General features: G+C 41.1%; 1 protein-coding gene across 1 annotated transcript in view; it reads right to left on the bottom strand.

Annotated features, from left to right (window-relative positions):
* The window catches only part of ARHGAP6 (Rho GTPase activating protein 6), a 322,836-nt gene that overhangs the window by 295,206 nt on the left and 1,146 nt on the right, over positions 1–26,484 (bottom strand). The gene's annotated exons all lie outside the window — the stretch shown is intronic.

Raw genomic sequence — 26,484 nt, 5'->3', positions numbered from 1 at the left:
AGGACTTCAAATATGCCTGTAACCAAAACCATTTTGAAGTACAGCCCGGGTTAAATAAACAAAGACTGATCATGACTCCTGCAAGCAGCAGTGCTCAGCTGAGTTCAGCCACTGCATTTCCAAAGGTCTTGCTGGATGAATATTCAAACAATGCATTCAGCCTCATGACCTTGGACTATGCTAAACAAAATTCCAGGAGACCTTCGAGGTCTGATTCTCCACGACCTCCCTGGGAAGAGAATGTAGAGATTAATGACCTGAAAGTGTAATCTAGAAGAAAATACAAACCATACTGAACTAGAGTTGTGAAAAAGGTAAATAACTGCAAACAGCCATAGAGACACTCTGACAGATATCAAAACCACAGTAGGGGTGGGGGGGAGGGGAAGGGAAGAATATAGCACTGCTGTATCAAATGACAGCACATAATATGCCTAAGAAAAACTTTGTTGAAAATGGACATAAAACTCTGTCCGCATACTCTGAAATTTTGCTGCTGTAGCCAAACTGGGGACCAAACTACATGAGAAAATGAGCCAAGAGTTGACAGTACTCCCTACTCAGAAGGGCTCTGATGCTTAACACATTGCTCAAATACCCTCGTTATCTAGAAGAATGAAACACTAAAAGGAGTACTCCTTCCTTCGTACACATAAGCACAGATTTTGCAAAGATCTCACTTTGAAGAAGAAAAGTCCTCTTTTATTTTTCAGTACCAGTGCTTACCTTGGACATAGACAGTCCAAAAACAACGAGGGAAATTTTCCCTTTACTTTCAGTTGTTGCATACACAGTCAACTGCAACCCTGTGCTAGGTGAGCACAAGAACAAGGAGTTCATTGACTTGTATCTCACTAGGCACATAGGCTGTGGTCTCATGAGATATCTGTACAAAAGTTGTACCTACCCTGCCTGCTTGGCAAGCTCCAGGCTGGGGCTCACACTCTGCTACACACAGTACTAAGTCAAGAACCCAAAATAGAGCTCCTCCTTTCTCCCTGCAGTCCCCACTAGCCCACAGGGCCAATTTCAGAAATGCACTAAGGGCAGACCAGTGAGCCACAGCCACAGAAACAACCTTTCTTGCTTCCCAGCACCCAGATGCACTGTTGCTTTGCTTTATTTTTCCCAGCCCAATGCCAGCCGCCTCAGAAGGACTTGGGAGACAGAGACAACTCCAAGCATACAGGACACTCGGGCTCACACCACTGGTCACCAGGAGGCAGCAGAGCACGATTTTTCTTCCCACTCATCCCTGCCACTTCTGGGCTTACTTCAAGGTGGACCCAAGTACAATCACAGAAGAGGTTAATTTGCACCAAGATCATATCTTAGAAACACAGAATCAAAGACTGGTTTGGGCTGGAAAGGGGCCTTAAAGATCATGTACTTCCAATACCCTGCCAGAGGCAGGTATACCTGTCACTAGACCAAGCCACACTCAGAGCCCCATTCAACCTGGCCTTGAACACCTCCAGGGATGGGACATCCAGATTCTCTGGGCAAACTATTCTAGTCCCTCAACATCCTTAGAGAGAAATATTTCTTCCTAAGATCTAACCCAAATCTATCCTCTTTCAGTTTAAAGCCATTCCCCCTTGTCCTTTCACTATATGCCCTTGTAAAAAGTCCCTCTCCAGCTCTCTTTTAGGCTCCCTTTAGGTACTGGAAGGTGTTATAAGATCTCCCTGGAGCCTTCTCTTCTCCAGGATGAACAACCCCAACTATCTTAGCCTGTTCTCATAGGAGAGGTGCTCCAGCCCTCTGATCATCTTCATGGCCCTCCTCTCTACCCACTCAAACAGGTCCATATCCTTCTTATTTTGAGGGTCCTAGAGCTGGATGCAGTACTCCAGGTGGGGTCTCACAAGAGTGGAGTAGAAGAGGAGAAGCACCTCCCTTGACCTGCCTAGGGTGCTCCCAGCCATGTGCCGGAAGAAACACTTTGAAATAAAAGTAAGCAAAACAGGCACAAGAAGGGACGACAAGAAGATGAATATACACAAAAGCTGCTTTGATTTCTTTGCATCTTTTGCATTCCATCTTTGTAGTGGAAGGACTCTAACAAAGTAACACCCATACTTACTCTTTCTGAAATATACTGTTGACAGTTGAAGATGAGAAAGAGCAGAAATAATGAGGGCCAGGTATGATTGGGATCCAAGGGTTCTGAACACAAGAAGTATCAGTGACTGACAAAATAGATAATTGGGTTTTATTTATTTCTATAGAGATCTCTCTCTTTAGACAGCAGACAAGTCATTGTACCTCAGCTACAGACAGTGTATGGCATCCTTAACACCCAGAATATATCTCCAAAAGAATAAAAAACAAACTTCCAGTGTCAAGATTTCATTTACTATAAACTTGTGTTTTCTCATTGTATTAAAGAATTTATATTAAATTCAAATAGTACATATCTGCTGATGAAGTTTACAAGGAAGTAAACCACTCAACTGGAGAACAAACTGCTTAACAACCTCTAGGATGCATCAAAGTGATAAACCAGCAAAGTGGTGTCCTCTGTCACAAACTATTTTGTTGATAATAAAGAGCATTTCTTTAGTTCGGCCCAGCTCTAGAACAGGTTTGCTCGAGGTTTGAAGAACTGATTGGAAGTAAGGATTTTTTCCCTTCCAAATCTATACATACTTGACAGAAGAGGCTCATATAGCTCTGAAGTCTGAAAGAAATGGAAACCAAGAACAGTCCGTTCAGACACCTACACAGTCCTACCTACTGACGCTGTCCAGGATTTCTAACAAGTTAGTAATTCCCTTAGCTGTAGAGGCAAAGCACAGCTTGCTTTTTCAAACATCCTGAGTATGTGATGTAGGCTGAACATGCATTAGTGCATTTTGCAATGTAGTTTCATGTAAAAGCAAGTCCATTAACATGCTCCAAGGCTGCTCCAGAATGTGAACTCAACTAAGGTCAACAAGTGCAGATAATCAACAGAGTGGCTTCAAAATACATACACCTGATCCAAATTAAAATTATCATTTTAATGTACATCCAGTGTTGTTTAACAGTCTGATAATTCCCTTAGTTTCAACAGCAAAGCAAGATTTTACACGCTTTCCAGGGCTTCTCATATATGTAACTCAGTATTATTCAGCCAATTTTATTACACTGATTTTCTGCCTCATAAACTGAATTCCAAGAAGACATTACCACAAGCAAAACATGACCACATGCTACATACATTATTCACCATCTGTAACAAAGACTATGTATGCAGTTTCACAGTCTGAATAGCAAAAGAAGTACCAAACTAAGGAAAAGATTAAATTGCCATTGACACTCAACACATGAAGCAGCTATCAATCAATACAAATCATTTTTGCAAGAAAAATAACTATGAAATACAATCCAAAAAGTTTTAAATCAAATCCCTCAGTTATTAAATTAAGTACACATTTAAAATCAGTGATCAAAATAAACTGCAAACCCAAAGATGATTTAAAGGATTACTAATAAAAACATAACTGAAGACCCAGTCAAGAAGCAAAGGGTTATAACTCAAATATAGACAGCATATGACATCCTTAGCACCTGTGAAGTTCTCATAAAAGATTAAATAACAACCTTTGAGAATGCCAAAAGCATCTGAGGACAAAAGACAATGGAATACTTTTTTTTCCCTAGCTTACTGCGATTTTAATGAAATTACAGATATGATTGACCTCCTTGTCTGTATATTCCAGAAAAATTTTACAGGTTTAGTGATATTCTCAGAGATCTCTTTCCTTCTCCTTGATTAAAGGAAATTTTGCTTCTCTAGATACCCACAGCATATGTCTGCAGATACATTTATTTTAGGAATGGGATGAGGCAAAGTTTGGATGTTTACCTACTCACAACAGACAAGAAAGCTTTGCCAAAGCTTTTTGCTCAGAACCCCCAAATCACTTCCAATTAGCCACATTTTCTCTGGGAGTCTGTTCCCTATTACTGAAGTCTGTTTGCAACCCAGAGTTATATTATCCTAAAGAAATTAACCCCATTTTAAAGCATTAAAAGTGAATGCATTTTCACAAAAATAGCCAATCTTCAATTCAACTGAGCTCTGAAAGCCAATTGGGGGACCTCAGGGAAACTGAAGACAGGGAATAGGAGAGGACACCTCACCGACCCCTGTCATTAGCCAGGGAAATGTGAAGCATTCTGAATCATCTTAATGGAGCAGACCCCAATAAACCAGAACAGAGTGGAAATAAGATAATGAAGACACTGAATGAAGACTGAACATTTTTCAGATTAGAACTAAAAGAGCCCTGGCCTTCTGAAGGCCCTTGTTTATACAGATTGTGCTGAAGTGGGTGGAATTTTAATCATTTCATTGGCAGCTCACCATTAACAAAGCCAAACAAAACAACACAAAAAAAATCAACTGCAACAACTCCACATTTCCACACATATATAGACTCTAACAAAGTAACTGTTATTTTTTTAATATTCCCAGAATTCTGATCTGGACAGACCAACTTAAAAAAAAAAAAAAAAAAGGAAAAAAACCCATCCTTCTCTTTCAGACTTAGCATGTTGGCAGTCAATAACTGCAATCCCGTATGAGAGGCCACCTCATGAGAACACAAAGTGTTCAAACCTAGAAACTTTTGATGATAAAACTGCTTGTATAACTTTGACTCTAAACTCAAGTGGGAAGCAGTCATTAATTACACAATCACCCAGAGCATGATGCTCTACACATTTTTTCTATAACTCTAAACACAATAACATTGTTGTTGGAAAAAGCAGTGGATACACAGTCACATGCAAAAACGAAAAGCACCTGTGAAAGTCACATAATAAAAGTCACCAGTTATACAATGCTTTCTTCCTAAAACACAGAAAAGCCCTAAGAATGTAAAGGGACAGCCAATCTAAACTTTCAGCTAAATTAGCTCTGTGGAGTACTTCTTCACTGACAGATCCAGGAGTTCTTCTGCACCCTTTGCTCTAGCTGGCTCTTCTCCCTGCCCAGGGGCAGGACCTGGGTTCACACTAGACCTTCTTGTCCCACTCCCTCGCCTCTTCACTTCTACATGAAGGAAAAGGAGTTACAAGGGAAGCAAGATGCAGCCTATCCATGTGGCTCCTTCGTGTCAGCAGATGGGGATCAGCTCCCTGGCACATCCCTGTCCTAAAGTGACACATCGAGATGCACCACGCACACCCCTCAGTTTGCTGGTCAGTACCCGATGAGCCAAAGCTCCTCCTATGACTAGTACTGGGTAGGAAGATCCGGAGCTAATTTACTAAACACAAGCTTAAAGCGGACTTTGGAGGAAAATATTATGCTCTACAGCTTCCTCAGTTGTGAGGCCAATAACAAATCTTTATTTTTGTCCAGTTTTCACACATACAATTCAGCCTGCCAGAGCCAAATGTGGGAAACATTTAGTCCTTCATTTGTACACAAATTATTCGTGCATGAAACTATACAGGAACATACACATGTACAAGGAATAAATTTGTAATTATATTGCTCTTTTAAATCTTTTCATCTGCATATTTGTTTCTGATCTCAGCACGTATAAGTGAAATCGTATTACATGGAAACATCAAAATGAGTGATGTCCTTCAATTCAAGGGATACAGAATATAACATTGCTTGTATATATAAAGACAAAATAATTAATATTCTATTGAATGCTACTTTTAACATGAACAACATGTCAACTGACTGTCTCCCAAGTGTGGTAAGACATTTAAACAAAGCTATGTAATACCCCATACAAAAATGACTAAAAGTATTTTGTCACAAATACTATCTTATAAATTACTCGTGTTAATTCACCAGTTGCAAACAGCATAATGGGTAACTCAATAATCATATACATTTGGTATCTCTTTCCCATTCAGGATATTGGAGCAAGTCATAGGAGCAATACACTTTCTAGATGAATTTTGCTTACTTCTCTCTACTTCATAGATACAGTCTCTCTATGAAGATCTGTCTAAGCCATGAAGTACTGAGCCATTTACAGAACAACGAAAAACAGGGAAGTGAGAGAAGTCTCAAAATTAAATAAGACTGTGGATGTAGGAAGTCTGGAAAGAGACAGACCACATCTTAAATAAAAGATTATCAAGAGACTCACACAGGGATGTGCTGGAGTCAGACACAGCACTGCTTATGGAACTGAAACACAGCAGTGATGGACAGGACAGCTTAAACAAATATGCACACCAAACCAAAATTTCCAAAATGTTTTTTAAAGAAATACGGTAAATATGAAATAGCGTCAAGTAAAAACAAATCAGGTCCTTATCTCACCGCTGCAGCTGACATTGTATTACAGCTTCCCAGTAGGTGTTCGTGTAAGATTAGGCATGGTAAAATCTAATAAATACAGTCCTCCCCACTACGGAAAGGCAAATTAACTGTAAAAACAAACCCCCATCACAGACAGAAATAAATAGCATCAAGTGAAGACCACAACAGAGTCCTGACTGACATCAGTCAGTGTGATCAGTGTGATCTACAGCTTTTTTGACTTAATATTACTTTTCATTATATTAAAATAAGCACATGTATTAAAAATAGACCATTAGTTGTGATTCCCTGACAAAAAAATTATATTGCTTCAGTCCAAATATAGGAACCAGGATACCCTCTATTTTTCCAGTATAAAAGGCTATATTTCCTTCATGAGCATTACATGACCAACCCTAATTTTAAAGCTGACTTATTTGTAACTTCTTCCTGTTAGGAAGGGCAGGGTGTTTACACATCTGTTGAAACATCACACCATTTCCAAAGTCACATCTAATTGATTCCGTAAGATGTTAAGACATGTTTTAAATAAGCCCACCACTAATAAAGAAATCATGCCAATTAATATCAGCATCCTGCTTGATAAAGCTTCATGTTTGTTGGCTATACCAATCTCCCTATTTTTTTTTTTTTAAAGGCAGAACTTGCTACAAAAGCCTCTGATTTTCTGACTATAAATATTTTTCCTACAGACTAGTGCCTTGCATTTTTGCAAAACAACCAAAGCATGGCCCTTTGAAGTCTGGTACATTCTAGCAGGATAAATGCATCATAAATATTAATTAATGTGAGTTGCTTCATGTGAGCAACTCTCTCCTACTATGTCTGTGAGCAGACTTGGAGCCCAATATCAGAAATCAAACAAAAGCTGATATACATGCCTTTAAGGAGAGACAACTGTATTCCTTTAAAATTGAAAATCTTATTTTTTCAAATAGTTTAAAGAGATTCATCAACTGAGATGAAATACATACTTTAGCTAATTCTAAGATTCACCTTGGTAGTTGCCATTTAAAATGAAAAGATTTGAACAGAAAAATATGTAAAATCTTGCACATTAAATATTCACTCAAGAGTATAATTTTTCCTGCCCTGTTAATGGTAACCCATGTATTTAATAGAAGGGGAGTGAAAAGCGCTTTTGCACGTCTTAATGCTTAAAGCATATTGCCATTTCCCTAATTTCAAACATACCAGTTTCCTGTACGTCCAGAACTCCTTTGCTTCTACTCTTTCAGCAAAATAAGCTATTTTAAATGCAAAGTTGCCTCCTCCTGATTTTAACATCACGCAAAGCCCACCTTTACAACTCAACTGCGGAGAAAGGTGAAGGAGCAGCATATCGGGCACCTTACACCTGCCCCCAGTGAAGGGACTTCCAAGACAGGTCTAGTCAGTGAGGCAGCACTGGCAGTGCATTGCAGGCCCTTTGGGGAGCCCCTGGGTCACAGGGCATCTCACAGGGTAGGGGGACACCTACTCAAGGACAGCCAGGCATGTTCAGCTGTCTCACCAGTGTCACCACTGTTGCACAGCAACCCTGCAGTGGCCAAGCCTGGGCAGACAGAGCTGCCCCATGAGTCACACAGGGAAGGCTTCCTGTGCATCTGCCTCCAAAACAACAAATTCAGAGCTGGCAGAGCAGGCTTCACTGCATCTGCCACTGGATCCTTTGTGCTGTCCTTTTAGGAGATGTTTGCTCAAAAAAGGGTAAATCATTAGATTACTCTTGGTAATGGCTAACTACCAGGGCAAGGACTTCTGCAAAAGCCATCAGTGCCCTAACAAGGCTGAAATACTAAACCTCAGATAAGGAGTTGCCTGTTCTACTCTCACCTTCTCATGCAAGGCACTGAAATACCCATCTTAAAGGACAAAAGGTAACAACCAATTCTTCTCAAGTGACAAGGTTACCAATAATTCATGTCATGTTCCTGAATTTGCATTTCCAAGTAAGATATCTGGCCTCTTAAATGGAGAACGGGGTCTTCAGGTTGTGGTGGTTTTGTGGCATCTTCTTCTCATTTTTTTCCCAGTACTAAAAAAGTGGCCACTGGAAAACTAATTTTTACTGAAATAAGTTTCCTTATCATCAAAGCAAGTTCTTGCAGAAGTAATCCCTGGTTTGGGGAGGATGGCACACTTCTGAAGGGCACCAGGATCAGAACCAGGAACTGCAGCAAGCAACCTTGGCTATAATCAACTTCTTTCTCAGATGTATTAACCAATTCAAAAGGTGGAAGCTTGACAGTCTGTTTCCAAGAAGGTAGTGAATGGAGAACATGAAGACACCCATCGAAATGAAAGGCAGTAAGATGCTTTGGCATGCACCCCTCCTTGTTAGGGGCTGAGGTGCTGAAAAAGATAAATGCTGTGCCTGGCTCTGTGCCCCACAGGCTGCTGTGGTCCAGCACTGGGTATGGGAAGGAATGGAGCTCCAAATAATGAAGCACTCCAGACTACTGTGTATGGTTGGAGGTTGGTATGCCCTTCACACACAGAAATAATAAGGTATTTACAGAAGAGGCTTACTATTACTGCTGCTGACAGAGTAACAGTTCAGAAGTAGTTAAGTGGTCATAAAAAAAAGGAAAGAAACCCTTAAGTTCACGGTTAGCAACACTGGAGGAGGCTCAGCATAACTGTTACGTATAAACCACCAGTAGCCACTTTCTACTACATCATCTGTACCTTTATTAAAGCACAGGCTCGAAAACTCAGTGTTTTTATACAGAATTACAGAGCTAAGTTTCAAGGCAAGCATATGTAAACACTCATTAAGGTAAGTGTTAATAATTCACAGCAAGATGCCAGGTCTCCATTAAGACATTTAATCTGCAAAGAAAACATTGCAAAACGTCCTTGGAATAAACTGGATAACTTTCAAACAAAAGGAATTACTTAGTGTATTTGTATTGTTCATGAAGCCTTTCTTCTGCTGCTCTTAAAAATTTATTTTAAAAAAAGTGTTTCTGCCTAGGGTGTAAATTTATGCACTTAAAATCATACACATAACCTCTTCCCTTTCTGACGATGATGCTTCTGTCTTTGCCAGCCAAAAGGGCAGCATCAGGCTGTATCAGGTGTCAACCAGACATCAGGATTCAGTAGCCCACCACAGGGAATGGTACCCAACAACTACCACAGCAGTTGGGTAACTGGTCCAAGGTGCACTGTCCCCACACACTCTGCAGACCAACGGGGTAAAATCAACACTGCTCACGGGGATCAAGAAAGAAGATTGTAAGATACCTTTTGGGAAGAAGAGTAAAACTGCCCCAGGCAAGGGGCCGTCAGAGAGCCAGGCAGGTTCCAGCTGGGACAGGAGACAAGTGGGTTGGTGAGGTATCACTACATGGGCAATAACTGAACTCGGGTTTATGCTTCATTTCTGGGTAATCTCACATCAAAAGGGTGTCAAACTCCTTTCACAGTACAAGCACGATCCATTACCACCCAAGTAAGGTATAACATGTGCTAATCAAAGCAGACTTAAGTACTGTAGAGATGAAAGTAGACTGATACTTAAATTCATTTACTTTTAATGAATTATTATTGCAATTTACAAGACTATTAGATTTTATTAGATTTCTTAGCTTAGTCACTGTGGGACCACAACACTACTTTGGGACTTCAACAGACATATGCCACAGCTATATACCACATCAGCTTCCCAGTTTAGACCAGAGATCTTTACACCATGCTGCACTGTGCATCTACACACACTCTCCAGGACACGAGGAAAATCTCATGCCTGTGGAAAGGGAGGCAGGAAGGCAACGAAGATCAGTATGCGCAATATTCCTCCTATCATCTACCTCCATCGAGGAAATAAAAGAAGTTATATTTATACACAAATCGTCAATACACAGCCTTTTCAACACAAAACCCAGACAGAAATTCTGTGCAGACTGCTATCTTCTCAGTGGCTCTGATATTCTCTTTCCTTACCTTTCCAATACAGTGCTGCTTTGCTTATACGCATCCATAATACTCTGCAAAGACTTCTTGGCTTTGATGACGTTGCCTTTTCTATGTAGCATTCCACTGTACCTCACCTGTTACTACATCAAACACTAAACATATCTCTCCCTAATTAGTCCCATCCTCTCCATCATCCTCATCTACTGCCTATGTCCATCCCACCTTTCAGGTCTCTGTTACCGAGTTTTGTGCACTGGGAACTCCTTCTCCCCTGATTATTGAAGAAATTACCACTACATAATGTTTTATTGTAATAATATTATATTAACTTTTACCTCTGTGGTTTAAGACTCTCTAAAACTTAGCAAGAGCAAAACATTCATTTGCTGAGGCCACTAAATATCACCAAACAGTCTCTGTGCAATTCTTGGTTCAACTGTATCTATCCGTTGTCTCTTATGTAAAATTTTTGGAAATTAAAAAAAGTCTTTCGTGTTTATACACCTTGTAATGAGATGTTCTAACCCACAAATAGAGTGCCAAGACACTATGGTAATGTAAAAATCACCTCTGCAATGCAAGGGGACCTGTGATGCAGGGATGCCCACACAAATCCTCTGGATTCTGTATGGATTTGCACACTGTTGGATGCCCATTTCTGTCCCTCAACCCCCTAATGCAAGAGAAGAAACAACAGATACTCTTATCAGTGAGCTTTACTGTCTCGTCCCAAATTTGGGCATAATCCCAGTTTAAAACAGTTATCTAACAGCTAAATATAATTTCTCTAGGCTGGATATTCCAGAAATAGTATTTCCAGAAATAACTAATGCTGCATCGTCTTCACCTCATCAGGGAAACACCCAGCAGCAACTGCCAAATCCCACCCAAACCCACTGCCCTACTCAGCAGGGCCATGTGACACAGAGACCTAGCCCTCACAGCAGACACTTCCCACACTCCTGCATGGATTAGCCATCAAATCCATGGACTCATCAGCAGCTCTGATTTTTCAAGCCTTGTCCCTCACTAGTGCTTCAATGACCTACCCCCAAGGCAGTTCCTAGGGACCAAGCAATCGCCTGTCCACTGTTTCTGTCCCTGTCTCTGGGAGGAAGTCAAAAGATACTCTAAGAACCATCTGAGCTGTGCATACTGTAAATAAAATAAATATTCTTACAGAGTGGATGTAGACCTAATTCATAGTACCATGGGAGGAAGAAAGAAAGGGCAAAAACTTTCTTAGTCCCTGCAGCAAAATCTATAGTTGATCTGTTTCCAAGCTGGGCAAATTAATTTCTCTCTCAGTGGTCTTGAACACTGTCTGAACGCTTCTAATTCAAATATTTCCTAAAAAGCTGTGAAGAACAAAAGCAAAACCAGAAACAGAGTGTTTCCAGAGTTACCCTAATACAAAGTATGGAAAAAGAAATTCTTCATTTCTTTCAAATTCAGTACAAGTTGATGTTCCGCCAGTTGAGCATAAACCATGCTAAAATACAGGCAAAAGCCCTCCAGTTCTCTCTGGAGGCAACTGACCTCCAGCTATTTGATCTCTCAACCACTCACTTGTCTCCTTGTTCTGGAAGCACCTCCATAAAAAGCATCTGGAGGAGTTTGGTAGGGACATCTCATGTCATCTGAATCGAGCATGGTGGTCCCTGGTGTGGTGGCATATACAGAACTGTGGAGCTGCTGTACTGGAATGCAAAGCAGTATCCCACTGACTCACCACACTAAACATTCAAAGACATGTCTGAGGAGCCCCAAGTCTACGCACTAAAAACTTCACCCACCCTGCTTTGCAGTGTCTCATCTCCAGGAAACTACATCTCTTAACTGGGACGATGTTTCCTGACAAAATGAAAGAGATGGACAATAAAACCTTGACTTACATTACTAAGAAATGGTATGTTTTACATTATTTTTCTTTTCCTTGACATTGTATGTTGCAATGTTGTATTAGTAACAGCTTTTCAGTAACCTGGACTCCAGATGTACTTAGTTTATTGTGAAATGGTTAAACTAACATTTTTGCATGTGGCAATCATTCATGGAAGAGAAAAATCTAGACACAAAGAATATTTGCCATGCAGAAATATAACATAGCAAATATAATTTGCAAGTTTAGAAAGAACAAAACAATATATGTATTAAATATAAATATATTTTACAGGCAAAACATCTTGTCACAAAATTTAAATAATTCCCCTGTAGTTCGTAATTCCAACCATCCCAAAGAACCTCTAGTTTACTTTTCCTTTATTGTGGTCCTAAACTCTTCGCCTTCCTCTCATCATATACTTGCAGCTCAGCTGTCCTGGGCAACTACCCCTCACAGAAGGTAGAGATGCAATTCCCAATTTCCCTCCTTAGGGGTTAAATTCCAGGCTTCACTAAGGTTTGCCAAACAAATTAGAGCACTTCATCACTGCACAAAATAATCACTACTAAGACAAGCCTCAGCAACTCAATCTCTTATCTCAAAATACATATATGGTACTTTCAGTACATCAACACAACAGCTACACCGGTTCCATCTCCCGCCACGCTCACTGATCTCCAGATCTCTGTTCAGTCATCCCAGTCTTTCACAAATTTTCCCTGCCCTTCTCAGTCTCTCTGCTTGAAAAGGCTGAGTTATAAAATACCCAAAGTAGCAGAGGAAAAAAATAACCTTTGGACTAGATGGAAGGTCCCATTACACACTCCACATGCGCCTTGTTCTGTGTCCTCGACAGCTCAGCAGCCACTTCTGCTGCACCAACACCCCCAGCCCTCAAACCTGGAAGTAGATCCCTTCCCTTGCTCCTCTGGCCCTTTATCACTGGCTCCAAGGAACATGCCAAGCAAACTCATCTTTGCTTTTCTGTGTTCAGCTTCCTCTAGCCTTGGATTTTCTTTCAATGGGGGTCATCAAGCAAGCTCCTGTGTACCTCTCCCTGTGTAAATTCTATAGAAATCTTCCACATTCTTCTCCTTGGGAACATCCTAACAAATTGTTCCCTTCCAGCTTTGCTTAGATTTGGCCCAGATGTTTCCCAATGTATTTCTCTCTTCCCCTTGGCTTCCGCTCCATCGGTCTGAGTTAGATCCAGCACAAGAAGAGCTCCTGCTTTCCTACAAATGCTGCGGTCCTATTTTAATTAAGGGGTCAGTCACCCTCTAGCACAGCCATATGGTTATTAAATGCCTTTATCCAACTAAGGGAGCATATTTCAAAAAACTGTAAGGAAGCCAGGAATACATAATTCCAGCCAAAGAATGAGGAATCTCATTCTTTTCAACTGTAATTCAAGTTACATCTTCAGCCTGATATCTTCAGCTCAAAAAAGTTCTATGGTTAAATCTCATGCTGAATGCTAAGTCCAAATAGCTGGACTTGGTCTAGAAGAAAGGTGTCCAAGACCTCAAACCATTTAGGAAAGGTGTTCTGCCACCTGAGACCACAGCCACCGCAACTGCAGCATGGCCATAAAGATGAGATCATTGCTCCTTGCAATGTTTCTATTTCCAAGATGCAAGAGCTCTTTGACTTGTCAAGTTGTGAATGCTCTCTCTGTTCCCTACCCCTGTCATCGGGATTAAGTAGCTTTGGTGGAAAAGTCTGTTATTGTGGAGCACTGGAAATAGGGATAGCCTGTTATCTCTACCAACTCCTCCTGCAGTGGCACCTCACTGTTTCTGCTGGGCTATAGCCTTTGGCAGCCTTCAGGATACGAGAAGGATTTCCTCTGTAGAAAGAAGATGATATCCAGCTTCCAGCCAGTTTGTCAGAGAGATTCCCAAACAACTAAACTTCAAATGCTGGAGAGCTTTGCTTTAAAAAGACTCCCAGAGAGGAAGCTCTGACAAATACGGCACTGCAGCATAGCTCCCTCCCTGAGAGTCCCCTCCAGGTCAGCTATCACAGAACACATGGAGGTACCAAAGAACAGCAGATACTCTCTTTTCAATTCTGACACTTATGCCAGATCCCACACTCTACAGCAATCAGAATTTCCATTTACCATCTGACTGTATAAGCTGGATGCTACCAGTTTAAAGAACTAAAGTGCATACATTTGGACTTCATAATGCACTGATTATGAAGTTTGTGTTTCTCAGTATGTTTCTAAAAAACAAGCATATATGCTGTCACAAGCCAAAACCAACAAATGATAGTAGAAGGCAAATATAATGTATCAAGTTGTGCTAAAGTACATAGTTATCACCATAAAACAAGCACAAACAATGCATAAATTACATTTGAAACAGCAATAGTTGAAAGTGCTACTAAAATAAGAAACTGCCCAAGAAGGTGTATGAACAAGGCCTAAGAACTCTGTACCGCTAAAAATTGGTATTCAGGTGTGTGGAAGACATCAGTATTACAGACCTCCTCTGGGAAGGAAGAAGAAAGAAAGAAGGCTCTAATTACAATAACAAAAAGTAACAATACAAAAGATCAAGAATAATATTTCAAAAACTATCTAAATAATTGAGGAACTCAAGGTTCATCTTCAAAAGTGAGTCAGTGGCTTCAGAAAATCTCATCACGAGACAATGCTGAGAACTATTCAGGGAGCACCAGTAGGGACCACGCACCGCTGGGTCCAACACCAACCTTTCATCTTACTGAACCACACCAGAGGCTGGAGTTTCTCGGAAGGCCAGGTGGCACAGGAGGCAGAGCCACGAAGTACAGAGCCACCCCAGCATGGTACCTTGGGCTCAGTGCTGCCTGGAGGAAACCAGGACATCACACTATGAGCAAGACAGGGTAGGGACACCCAAGCAGGAATCAAAGCTCTCCTCCTCCCAGCAGTGGTGGTACGTCAACAGTAATCTTGTTTTCCAGCCTTGCTGATGTTTTACTTAGATATTAATTTCTTACGCTGTTTTGTCTTCTCTCCTTCCTTATCTTCTTTTATTTGAACCACACAGCTGTAAGTCACCTTTTCCTCTTCTTACATTCTGGTCCATCAAGGAAAGAAGTACTTATAGAGACTGCAAAAGGTTCTGAGTCCCAGCCATCAAAGCTCTGTTTTATTGTGCGCAAGATCCTCCTGTCAGCCGGATTTCATATTCGATGCTGGAGGCTGCACCTGCTTGGCAAAACCTCTGCCAGCTAAATGCAGACTTGCCAAAATCATTTCTCGAGAGCAAGAGAAGGGACACAGGAGATCAGATGCTGACGAACATGCTCCAGAAGCTCAAAAAAGCCCACTGCTGCATCATAAACAGCAGCAAATTATGACCTGTGCTCCTTTTAAATAGCAGCATGGAAGCATTTATTTCAGCAAGCCAATTTGGTACCAGCTTTTTCCAGGCTGTGTGGCCCCATCTGCCTATTCTAGTTTAATTTAGCTTTGACTGATCCCAGTTACATAACTGTACCCTTAAGCTCATAAATTGTAAGGTCAGTATCAGGTTAACTGTTGCTGTGTAAGACAATATAGGCAAACCCTGAACTGTCCTACTGCCACACCTATTGTTCTGTGTATCTGATGCAATTCCAGGCTCAAAGCTTGGCAGGAGATTTCCTTTTCTTCTTGCATACCTCTTAAATTTTTTTCCTTCTTCCATTCCTCTCTCAGAATATTTTTACTTTTATAATATAATATGATAAAAATGAAAGTTAAAAATGCTAAATTGACAGGAATGCTCCTGTACCACCATTTTATTACAGGCATTGAATTGTTTTAGGCCTGTCATGAGCATACGGTAGGAAAAGATGATGGTGTTTTGCCAAATGTTCAATATTTTTAAACCTGAAGTCAAACAACCCGCAAAAGCGGATGGAGCTCAATGTCAGAACAAGGCTGTCCCAATATCACAATGTCCTGAAAGTAGGTACCTTGTAAGCCCTGGGCTCCCTAGTGCTGGAATAAGCAGGCCAGCTTGATTAAATGTAAGCTGACAGGAAACCTACCTGGCAAGTAGTTACTGAAACTTCCCCACCAAATCCCTGGTGAAGATCTGCTAGAGCCCCATCAAGCTGCCTCTGCAAAACACTTGAATTTGAGAAGGGCTTGGTTGGGTTTCTGTTTTAAATTCTACTTCTTTAAAGAACCACCCTGGCTTTCTTTGTGTTTGTGAGACACCAGCAGTGGAGCTGCACTGTAAAAGTAGGGTATGCCTCACAGAATAGAAGCACACCAACAACTTTGGAGAATGATGCAATGAAAAAAATCACTCTTCGTACAAGCCTGCTTCAAATGCTGGTGCTGGAGAGCATCATAATTTCTGCAATTCAGCAACTTTTGTTCCATCAAAGGTATGTTGTAGCATAAGGAAGGATGGTAGTTTTCATTCTGCTGTGGAAAGAAGTGATACTTTGAGTCACAGAATCACAGAAAAAAATTAGGTCAGAAGGGACCTCTGGAGGTCATCTGGTCCAGTCTTCTACTCAAAGCTGAGTCATCTTCAAAATGTGATTTGAATCCTTGGGGCCTTGCCCTGCCAAGGGTTGAAAACTTCCAAGGACAGAGATTCCACACTCTCTCCGGGCAATCCATTTCAATAGTTAACCACTCCTGCTGTGAATGTTCTTTTACTTAGATCTACTCCAAATTCCTCTTGCTGCAACTTGTGACTGTCATTGTGCAACTCCGACAACACTCAGCTCCATCTTGTCCTTAGTCCCCATGTAGGTAGTAAAAGAGGAATTCATTCCTCCTTATTCTTCTCCAGGCCTTTGTTTGTGCATTAAGCCCCCTTATCCCCTAACTGTTCTAATGGCCCTCCACTACACTTGCTCCAGTACCTCAACGTCTCCCTTGTACAACGGGGTCCGGATGTAGATTCACCAGGGTGAAGCCAGTTCCCTTGACCCATCAGTTACCTTTTTGCTCATGCTGCCCAGCATGCAGGGATCCTGTTCTCCACATGGCACATCTTCCACTGCTCACTAACACAGCTAACTCATTTTCCTCTGATCCACGTGAGGTGGTACAATTTACCTGCATTTGGGCTAAAAAACAGGTGGGAGGCTCTGTTACATTGAGAAGCATTTTGGACAGTGTGCCAGAAGCTTTTAAAATATGCAAATTTCCTAATGTAAATCTTACTAATCACTCTACTAAAAAGTTGCTTTAAAACCCTCAATACATGTTGACTGCCAATTACATCTCATTCCTTCAGTGAATATAGAATTAAGGCACTTTCTCTCTGAAATAAGTAAGATTTCTAATTGTGCTTATTTAAGTAATTTGGCTGCCTAACTCTCCCAGCTGGCTGTGGTTTCGTACTCACTCTCTGGCACAGCCCACTTTGTATCATTTCCAAATACGCTGCCCCATTCGAAAGACCTACGAGACGTGTCCCCATGGTGTGGTGCTACAAGAGCTGTCACTTGGTGCAGAGACACGAACACATGCTTGAGAAACAGTAGTGAAGCAATGAGGCACGTCGTATTTTGTCAGCAGGAATGTTATGAAATAGCCACAAGAAAACTCAACCATATTGTTCTAATTTACGATAGAGTAGATAGGGTCTTATTTTGGAGCATGGAAACGTAATCTATCCCAGTCTGTCCTTCCCCACCACCCCTTTCAAACAGCAGTTTGTGCTGTCATCAAATCAAATTAACAGCTAAAAACAGATTTCCAACCAGGACGTTACTAGGATTTAGCCTTCCTACGTACATATACACTTAAAAAAAAATTGTGGTGATGGGATGAAGATCAAAATATTGCCCAGAATCCTTTTAAAATAGAGAGCAGGGAAAAGAGAAAAGGGATTTCTTTATGATTTAAGAAGGATAAGTGTGAAACATGAACAATCAAAATAACGATATTTGAGAAGTGACAGCGGATGTGTCAATCCATGTATTTTAGCTTCAAATTCTCCCATTTCATTTAAGTGTCAGCTTACCCCAGAGTCTGACAGCACTGTATAAAGAAACAATTGCACATCTTCTAAAAACAGAAGATGGTGAGATCTCTTAAACAGTTTGCCCAAAGATCCTATTGTGCCTAAACTCTTTATGGGTTTATTCAATAAATTAAAAGAAATACCTCCTATGGGAAGCAAAAGACATAACAGAATGAAAAACATTTCCTGGAGCAGGAATATTTTTAGACTTTTAGAGAGAAAAGCAAAGGAAAACTTAACACAGCACTGCCAACTGGTTTCTCACCACATTACTCTCAGTAGGGTGCAACTCAACTGAAATTACCCTTTGGAGAAAAAACTAAAAAGTTAGTGCTCAGAAACCATCTTGCCGTATTACAACAGTGGCAGAAAACAAAGGAATAAAGTAAATAAAACTTGAAAATAGAAATGGAAAATTTGTATTAGTCTTCCTCTTGCAACATTAGTTATAGATGTTCAGCAGAGGTACAGTTCCACCACTGAAAAGCAAATCCAGGAAGCCAGTCCTTTCGAGAAGCCTAACTCCAAGACAGTGCAAAAGTAATCTTAACTGCACTGAAAAAAAAAGCAAAAACAAAAACAAAAGGAATCTTTCATTTGTTAGCAAGGCCAGTAACATGCTTTGTACTTTCCTCCTGAAAACCAGTCTGTCCATTTATAAGAACAAAAGTACTCACTAAAATTTAACTTGGCCAATCCAAATAATAGGCTACAGCTACAGTAAAGCAGCTGCTTTTCAAGTGAATTTCAGGTGATCAAAGCAAGAAGACACGTATCTTCCTTTTTAACATCTGGCATGGAGGATAACTGAAGATACACAAAACAAGGAGTACTAGACATGGATAAAAGACAAGCCCAAACTAAAAGGGTTCAAGTGTGTGGAAAAGGACTTAGAAAGTAACAGGGAGAAAAAAGAAAAGCAAGTTCTCAGCAGCCACCAGGAGAGTTTCTGCATTGGACTGAGTGCTCACATGCATCCTCACTAAGGCAATGCTCAAAAATCTCTTTTTGACCTTACGAAGAGTTCTCATGGATAAATATTATAAGTCAGAAGATCTTTTCTTTGAGAGGACACAAAAGAGATGAAATAGGAAGAACCAGAAAAGACTGCTCTTGTTTCACAACTTGGGATGCTGATGCAAGCTGTTCCCATAGCCAGGACTGTGAGGATGATGACCCAGGGATGACAGCTTTAGGGTGGGAAACTAATATTTGGTTTTACTATCCAGAGACACAGTACCTAATCTACTTAGGTCCAAAAACACGAACATGTGGTACCCAGCATCTGGTTCCAGCACAACAATGTGGCAAGTGTCAAGCACTGGAAGCTCATCAAATCCTTCAAAAACACTCTCAAGTCTCCCAGGGATTTAATAATTCTTAGCTGACAACTGGAGTGGAAAAAACATGTAGCTTGAAATAGCCAATCTGTACACATCTAGGAAAAACTAAAACTCAACCAGAAAGCCTCCACATACATTTCCATTGATATGTATTATTGCTACAGGATAAGAACAGATTAAAAAAATAATAGAAATTGTTTTGAACAAGCACAGATTAAAAATCTGTACAAAATAATAGATACAAAAGTTTTAAAGAGAGGTAAAGAAAGTAAAATTCCTAGGGCTAAATGGTGACTCAAGGCTTTGCTTTCTTCTCGATACTCTGGTTTGATTAGTAGTCTTCACCAGCCAAAAGAAAAGCACACATTTGAGTACTCTGTTAGACTGAAGTCTGAAAGCTCAGTACCTTGCAAAACTGGACAATGAGTTGCAATGTCAAATTCCAGTGAAGTCTGAACCTTGCACTCACCTCCTTACTGCTCCCCTTCCAGTTTCCATAAGCTGAATGGAATATTTGGCCTCTTCTCCCACAATCCAGACACCTGGTTCAGTTAACAACCAGTGTAACACAGAATGTACAAAAGCTACATTTTAAAACATTAGCTTAATTCCAGTGACCCTTATGCTCTCAAACACTATGAGACATAGCCAGAGAATCAAATATGAACAGCATTATATCATGTTTAAAGAGACTAAGATACAACTGCCATTTTAGCTTTCATTTTTAGTGCATTTTTACATTAAGATTTCAAGTCTGCAACTCTGACACTGATATGATCTAGTTACTACTATGTCAGGAGTGTTCAGCCATATTTGCACAGAACTCCCGGCTGGTTTCAGTTATGATATTCACATCTAGAAGGAAAAAAAATCACCCCAAAACAGGCTTAATATCTACACATTTATATAGCTACAGCACTGCAGAAGAGTGAAAAGAGACTTCTGAAATGTTCTCCACCTGCAAACTGTCACAGCTGCAGTTCTTGTCATACAAGAGAGTCTGCAAAACTAACTAACTATGCTGCAATTCCATCATGAAGTCAATACAGCAGTCTGGATTGTGGATATTTTAGAGGCTGCTCAAAATTACTTTTCAGTCTCATTTTTATTATTTTCACAAGTTCCTTTCCCATTACTTAAGCAATGCTCACTTGGGGAATTCTGTCTGTCCTAGCTGTCAACCCCCATATTTTCATCCAATGTCTTCAGACGTAATTTAGTTGGGAATGGGAAGAGTGCATTTGCCAAAATCAGAAATGTTGAATATATTTAGTTACTTTTAATGGCATTCTTCCCATAAGAGACCCACGACTTTTCTGCCCACCAGATTCTGCAGTTATACAACTTTTACAGCATTGAATGAGGCAGACTTAGGCTGAAACTAATTGTGTGTCAATTCAGTGGTAAATACCAACACACAGTATTTTACTTTAAAAAAACCCAAAAATCTTCCGAAATACAGTTCTCACACATCTCATCAAAAAGCCCCCGTGAAAGTGAAAAATGCAAGTTAGCAGTATTGGAGGATGGGGGAGTATCCAGTTTTTTTAATGTTTGGAGGAAGAGAAAGGTGACAAAAAGCCATTTAAACATGCTAGATCCTCATTTTGCTTCCAGGACAGTTAATCAGAGCTCTGCAAGGGAGTATGTTCCAATCCCTCTTCTATTCATATAGCAAAATCTCTGGGTTAGGTATCAAGGTGCTTAAGGATAACAGACACTGTGCTCACACTTAATGACCACATGAACCTCCACTAATGTAGTTGTCGTGCATTGACCTTGGCCGGATTCTAGGCACCAACTAAAGTTGCTCTGAGCTGGGAGAGGTCACACAGGCAAAACAGACTCAACATGGGGTTAATACTAAAATTTATTACTAACAGGGTAAGATCTAAAGAGTGAGAAATAAAATAGCCTTAAACACACTTTCCACTCACCCCTCCTTCCTTCCATGTTCTCCCTTCTCCCCACACTGCTGCGGGGAGACAAGTCCACCCCTTGGGCAACAGGTCTTCCAACTCTGCTGTCCCATAGGTCACTCTTTCATGGGCTGCAGGGGGACAGCCTGCTCCACCATGGTCCTCACCACGGGTTACAGGGGGGGCCCACAGCTCTGAGTCCTTCCCCTGTTCTGTGGGGTCCCTCCCACGGGTAGTAGTCCTTGATGGACCTCTCCAACGTGGGTCCACCCCTCGGGCTGCAGGTCTTCCAAATCTGCCATCCCAAGGGTCATTCCTCCCTGGGGTGCAGGGGGTCTCTGTACCCCAGTGGTCCTTCATAGGATGCAGTCCTTTATAGGGTGAGCTGTACTGATGTGGATCCCCCACAGGGCCATGAGTCCTATCCGGGAATAACCTGCCCCGGTGTGGATTTTCCCCTCCACGGGCCACAAGTCTCTTGAAGGACTCCGCTCCATCCTGGGCCTTCCACGGAGGGTAACAGCCTTCTTCTATGCATCCACCTGCTCCAGCATGGGCTGCTAGCAGGACAGGCCCGGGGGGCTGCGGGGCCGCTCTCCGTGGGGCCACATGCCCTGGGCCCGGCCCCGGCCGCCCCTTTGCAGGGGTCGCCGCTTCGGTTGGCCGGCACTGCAAGAGAGCAGCATGGGCGGCTCGGCCGGGGCACCACCGCCTGCTCCGGGCTACATGCTGAGAGGCCCAGACCAGGCTGCTGCACACCCCCACCCCCGCAGCAGGGCCACCCAGGAGCTTCAGGTGGTTCTCAGTCAGCTCTCCCCGGCTCGAATTCTTCTGCGCAACAAGCTTGTCCTTAAATATGTTATCACAGAGGTGTAATTATTGGCTCTCCCTTGGGAAGCAGCAGGAAGTCCCTCCTGTAGCCAGCTATCACTGGCTTCACTGGGGGGGGGAACTTCTAGCAGCTTCTAACCAAAGCCACTCTATGTAGTCCCCCGACACCGCTACCAAGAACTCAGCCACCTCAACCCACAAGGCTGTTTCCTCTTGTCCTGTCACAAGCTGCCTGGGAGAAGAGGCTGACCTCCACCTTGCTACAAGGAAAGAGAGACTCAAACACCACGTTCCAAATGGATTTAAACTCTTAAAGTATCAAGCAAGTGAATTTATCAGAACTCACCTCCCTCACCTATCCACTGAAAGCCGTACTGTGAGTGTTCACTACTTTCGATGGCCACACTGTAAAATAATTTGGTTAAACTTGTGTCGTTCTGACAGTGCAGATTAGCATCTCCAACATCCTTGCAGCTAGTCACAGCTTGGCCAGCCAGCAGTGCAGGAGACACCTGGACAACTCCTGTCTTCTCTCCCAACATCTGGTGAGGAACCAGAGTAACCTTCCCTCCCACACTACAGAGAACTTGCCCAGATGTGCTCAACAGAAAGCCATCCTGGGTGAGTGAGCAGGTCAGTTGCAGGCTGAGTCAGGAGGAGGAAGAGGTCAGGAAGGGCTTAGCAAATCACATGCAGCAACCCAACTTCGCTGAGAAGAAAGCTGCAAACTAAGGATGCTGCCTCCTGCTTCCCAGGGGCCAGACATGCAGGTGGAAAGGCTGCAGATGTTATGCTACTGCTAGTTTAAAGCAGCAGTTGGATATGGTAATATTTAATTAGTCAGTAACATAGTATGACAGCAAAATAATCAGGCCATTTAAGTTTAAGTGTGTAGATTTGGTTTATCATCTACGACAGAAAAATAAGCAGAAGAATTAACACAACTTGAGAATGCACACAGATAGATTTATTTTGAGCTATTCTGAACTTTTCACCCAGCAAACATATTTCCATCAGTCATTACAAAACACTCACAACCTTAACCTGTACAGGACCACTCACATATGTCAGCATAAATGTATGTCTAAATTTTGGTAGAATCAAGGCATTAAGGTATCTCTAGATATTTTTATCACCTGTTCCCATGATATTTAGTTTACTCAGAGAGTCATTTAAACATGAGACACTTAATGAAAGCATAGTAAGACAATTTTTTAACTGAAAGTGAATTTTCTTTAAGGGAAATGGCTTAAAAGGACAGCTGAGGTCAGGTGGGAATAGAGGATAAATGCTTTTTTCCCTTCTTAAAAATCTCCCTTGGCTTTGCACGGCTGAAACCACTGGAAATGTTGTCACTGATTTCCACAGATACAGGAAAAGGTCTTTTTATTTAAGCAGCTTATACATGAGCAGATATTAAAAAGGTGAAAGAATGCTTGTCAGCAGAGTAAAGCTCTACCAAAAATAATCTTTACAGATGTAAAATATTCTTGCAAAACAAACTACATGTCAATAAAGAGCCAGATCACTCTGGTGTGGTATGTAGTCAGAGACACATTTGTCACATATTGCTTCACATTCAAAAGTCTGTGGATCCAAGAACACAGGCCTAACACATTTAGGTGTGACTTGCTGCTGAAAATGGAAATCCCCTCTGCACTCCGCCATTACATTAAAAATTATTTATGAATGGTGGAACAAAGTGAGCACCAACCTTTCTCTCTATAGTCCAGCAGACAGGCTTGTGTTATAAAATGCTTAAGTCAAAGAACTACAATCAAAAAAAGGCAAAATAAACAATCCATTATTCTCCTGGCCTCATATCAAAGCTATTACGGACATTTTGGCCTCATATACAGAAATTGCAGATCAGCAGGACGGGCATCCTTTAAAACCTGACTAGAGCTGTGCCAGGTGCCCCTACCTCCACAGCCCCAAGGCACTGGCTGTCCCAGGGCAGGATTCACAGAGCACAGGCTGTAAACCCCTTCTTCACCTCATCCCTCTAGATGCCACTACACGGATCCAGCCTGGGACAGGAGGAGGAGGTCCTTCCCAGAAGTTATAATTTTGAGGGGGTTCTGAAGAGGAAATCTCCATGGCATTTTTACTTCCCTGTACTGCTTTAGAGATTAACATACTGGGGAAGAAAATAATTATCACATATATCTCCTAGCACATAAACCTGTTGCTTGTACAGTGGCTCTAGAGAAATATTTTCAAAAAAGTGAGATTATACTGAGGGTATTGGAATAAAGATAAAGAAAACAGACTTTGCAATGAGCATTCTTTTATTCCCAGCTAGTAGGATGGGAATTTTTAAGTACACCAATCAAAATTTTCAATGTACTTTTTCATTTGGCAGTCTTTTTCAGTTGTCTTTTACAGTCAAGTAAAATTACTATTGCAATGTATTTCATTTTCTAAGTTGAAAAAAAAAATGGAACTACAGATTTCCTACTGAGAATGCAATAATTTGAATAATGGGACCTTTTAAACTTACAATATTATAAACAGTTATTTCCTTTTCACCCAATAAAATGTGGTTTTTTCACCTCCTTGAGCATACTAGCTTTCCCATAGCCAAGGTAAAGCTCCAGAGACTAAAAAATCCTTCACTTCCTAAAAACTGAACAAGACCTTTTCCAATAAAGACCAAATGGGAAGGAATAAAAAAAATTTAAAAATAAATAAAGGAGTATTAATAATGCTATTTTATTATAAGAACAAACTGAATGACCATTAGGATACATGCCTGAAATAAGAGAGGGAATAAGATCAAAATTATGTATGTGCAGTTTCCCTAAAACACAGATTAAATAATGTGTACATGTCTTTGCTGATTAACTAAGTTAATATCTGTATAATGTCTCAAAAATAGGAACTCTGAAACTAGCAGGTATCTGGATATATGACAACTGACACACAGTGACACCATTCACAGTGATGAAATCGACCCACTGGGGGAGCCAAGATTCAGGTGCTGCACACCCTGCTCCCACCTGGCAGCTCCACTGCTGGGACTGCTGGCACAGTGACAGCGATGACACTTGTGCCCAACTGAGGGCTCATGGAAAGGGGTGGCCCAGTCATCCGCCCCACTCGGACAAGGGGACACAACAGAGATGTGGATACTTGCTTGTCCTGACAGCACTGAGCTCAAACCTTGCCAAAATTGTTCTCTCACAACAAAATCACCTGCTGAGGTTACTTTTTTCCTAATGTAAAAATGATTTTTTTTAAACTACACCACACATACGTTTCAGTTACTCGAAAAATCAGGCTCCACCCATAGCAAAGGTGCCTTCAAAATACAAAACCACACTTTGTTAAACATCCATTCTTAACTGTATGAAAGATACTCAGGTTCAAATGCCACATAAACAACAATTTGTGAGAGAACAGTAACATCAAATGTAACTATAAATTGTATCACTATACGGTATTAGAGTTATTAGTAATATAATATGCCCCTCCCAAAAGAGGTTTGGCTATTTAAAAATGCTAAATTCACATGCCAAATTAAGAAAAAAACCAATACTTTTAAATTTGCTGTCAAAGATGTGCTGTGCTATGTGGTGTGACAACATACGGATCTGATAAAAATGCCCCAAATGTCCACCAGCTTCATGTGGATTCAGTGAAAACAGGGAGACTTGCTTAGATTTAGAGATCAGAGACCATTCTGAGTCTTGGATTCAGTCAGGAAACCCTGCACAGGAAATCTTAAGTATCTTATCCTTTTTATGTACCTTATCAAATCATAAGTGGATAAGCAGCAAACTCACCCTTCATTAGTGTGACCACCTACTGTCTCACTGTCCACTGGAGGTTTTTTGCCACTGATGCTGCAATTCCCACAAAGTTCTTTGAAATAATGAATTTTTAACTATCTTAAGCATCAAGATGAAATATTGCTAAGAGTAACTCCTAATCACAAGACTTAATAATCCATTTTTCAAAACCGCAAAAAAACTTTACTGCCTCTTTAAACATTACCCAGCCTCTTGCCTGAAGTCACCACCCACAGGTTGACATTCCATCCCAACTTGCAGACATTGACAACTTTTATACTCCAAGCAAACAGGAGAATATAGGAGCTCATGCAGGGTGAGAGGCAGCATTTTCCCTTAAAAACTATATTTTGTGCCATCATGGTGCCTAGTTTGATCCCAGATCACTGTGTAAGGTAATAATTTTTCAAGGGCTTCCGCATCCCACTGGAACAATGGGGGTGTCTTATTGCTGCTTATTACTGGCTGTTTATAATACACACATCTTTGGAAATGGAAAAAAAAAGAAAAAGGCTGCCTTCTGATCCCAGTGC

The sequence above is a fragment of the Chiroxiphia lanceolata genome, chromosome 2 (genome assembly GCF_009829145.1).
Source record: "Chiroxiphia lanceolata isolate bChiLan1 chromosome 2, bChiLan1.pri, whole genome shotgun sequence".
Taxonomy (NCBI): Eukaryota; Metazoa; Chordata; class Aves; order Passeriformes; family Pipridae; genus Chiroxiphia; species Chiroxiphia lanceolata.
This window is presented reverse-complemented; position numbering and strand designations above follow the sequence as displayed.